This window comes from Saccopteryx bilineata, chromosome 5, assembly GCF_036850765.1.
Source record: "Saccopteryx bilineata isolate mSacBil1 chromosome 5, mSacBil1_pri_phased_curated, whole genome shotgun sequence".
Taxonomy (NCBI): Eukaryota; Metazoa; Chordata; class Mammalia; order Chiroptera; family Emballonuridae; genus Saccopteryx; species Saccopteryx bilineata.
The window spans coordinates 214,104,537-214,107,283 of NC_089494.1; positions in this window are offsets into that span (position 1 = coordinate 214,104,537).

The following is a 2,747-nucleotide window of genomic DNA, read 5'->3' on the forward strand; positions in this document are numbered from 1 at the left end:
TTTATTCATCCTTCCATTTCATTATCAAACAGCAGTAATGCTTCTTCATTTTACGGTTCATTCGCCTCAGCATCACTTGTTACCTAAAGACACCGCGATCCATTTGCCTTCATGCAGGTTAAGTAATTTCCCTTTAAAGTGTTATGTGCATTTAGAAATACAACAGCTACCTTCTTCTCATTATAAAACTGAGCCACTTATGAAAGGCTTGGTTTCAGGGGCTCATTCTCTTTACCACATGACCCCTTATGAAAATCACCTACTGGCTTTTATATCTCATTTCAGCCTTGATGATGATTATATGGTCCCAGTAATAGGTTTGATAATTGGTAGGTAAAAATAGAGGCTGGCCTGACCAGGTGGTGGCACAGTGGATGGAGCGTTGGACTGGGATGTGGTGGACCCAGGTTCAAGACCCCGAGGTCACCAGCTTGATTGAGCGCGGGCTCATCTGGTTTGAGCAAAAAAGCTCACCAGCTTGGACCCAAGGTAGCTGGCTTGAGCAAGAGGTTATCAGTCTGCTGAAGGCCCACAGTCAAGGCACATATGAGAAAGCAATCAATGAACAACTAAGGTGTTGCAACGAAAAACTGATAATTGATGCTTCTCATCTCTCTTCGTTCCTGTCTGTCTGTCCCTGTCTATCCCTCCCTCTGTCTCTGTCTCTGTCTCTGTAAAAAAAATATATACACACACACACACACACACACACACACACACACACACACATATAAGCCGTTCACCCCTATTCTATAGCCAGTTTGATTACTGACTGATGGCTGAAATCTGCAGGAGAAAATCAGGTTATCAATCACTGAGACAGGCCAATGAAGACAGTTACTGAGGCTTGCTGTACTAGGAGCTGAAACCTAGGGACTAGAAAGAAAACCCTCGAGCCTTTAAATCCCCATTCCTCACCTTTCATCTAAAAGAGAGTGCCTTCTCTCTGCTCAGGGCTGACACAGCTTAGTCTGCCTCAGTTCCCTGGCACTTGGCCATTTTTAATAAATTTATAATTTTAATACATTTTGGCCTTGTGTTTTTCGTGCAGCTCCACAGTTTCCACATTTCAATAATGTCTAGCTAAGATTGAATTCATTTTAAAACAAGTTAAAACTTTAATGCTGGGACAATTTTACAAAAAGTTTATGAGAAGACCTCCCATACAACTTCTCTTGGTAACTGACACAGCAATGAAGAAAAACAGAACTAAAAATGTAGTCCTCTAAAGGGACTTATTAAATTTTCTTTCAAAATGTACATGTACATATATGTTCCCACTTCTTGCAAAACAAAGCACTGGATCATTTAGTTACTTACAGGCATATGGACAATTCAATGTATTTGCTAAAATCTGTTTGAAATTATTATTATTTAATATAATCACCCTTCATCAGCATGTCTCATACCTTCTTTCTTTCCTTAGAAGCTTATTGTCCCGTCTATCCCATAAAGCTAACATGGAAACAAAATGTTCTTTGGCATGACAAAAAATATACAATCACCATGTTCTTTCAAACCTACACACACTATGGCTGGCCCTCATCAATAAAATGTAAAATATACAGAAATCATGTAAATTTTCTGGACATAGAATAATCACATCACACAGATATTCACAGGCTGCTTAAAACATACACAGTCATATAAAAGTAGCCCTTATGAGAAAAGCAGTTCCTCCTTTCCTATGAAGTTATGGAGACCATTATCAAATTCTTACAATAAACATTGTCCAGCCTAAAGATAAATTTATTTCAAAACAAGTTAAAACATTGAATGCTGGGAGAATTATACAAAAAATTTTCCAAAGAACTTTCTATATATCTCCTCTATATAACTGACTCATAAATAAAGAAAAATTAAACTAATAATGTACCATAGCAGATAACAATGGTAAATTACTCATATAGCTTTAACTAATTTTCCTCAAATCTATCGTGCAACGCATATCATAGGAAAATAGTTAGTAACCACTGTATGGCTAGAAAACTTACAAATCACAAAGAAAAAGATGACTGTCTGCACAAAAATAAATGAAGGACATGAGCAGGCAATTCACAGAAGTAGATACAGTCTATAATCTATAGCCAGTGGCAGAAGCCACCAATACTTAGGCAAATATAAATTAAATCTATACTTTATTTTGCCAGAGATGATTTATCAAACTGAAGAATCACAGAAAACTATTTTTTAGAAAGTATAATGTGGAATGATGCTTTCAAATAAAATCTAAACATATTGTGTAACCTGGTGATTCTACATCTAGGAAACCATCATGTAGAAATATTCACGTACCCTCACATATATGCAGGATCCTCCCTCAAGCACTTAAACAGCTATTTCTCAATGAACGTATGGTATATAACCTCCTAGAAAGTTATAAGTTACACAGCACTTACAGAGAACTGTTGATTAAAGAAATGTTGTGAAAACAAAATAATTATCAAAACAGAAACAAACAGAGAACAGCTGATGGTTGTCAGAGGAGAGAGACAGGTGGGGAGAATGGGCAGAACAGAGGAAGTGGATCAAGAATAAATACTGCCAGTTATAAAACAATTCACAGGGATGTAGCATACAGCAGAGGAAACAGAGTGAATAATCTTGTAATAGCTATCAATAGCAGCGATTTTCAATATATTTTATCTTGGGTCACACATAAACTAATTACTAAAATTCTGCAACACATCAAAAAATTCTTTTTTATCAATTGACAAAAAAAAAACATATAATTCTGATTCACTCAA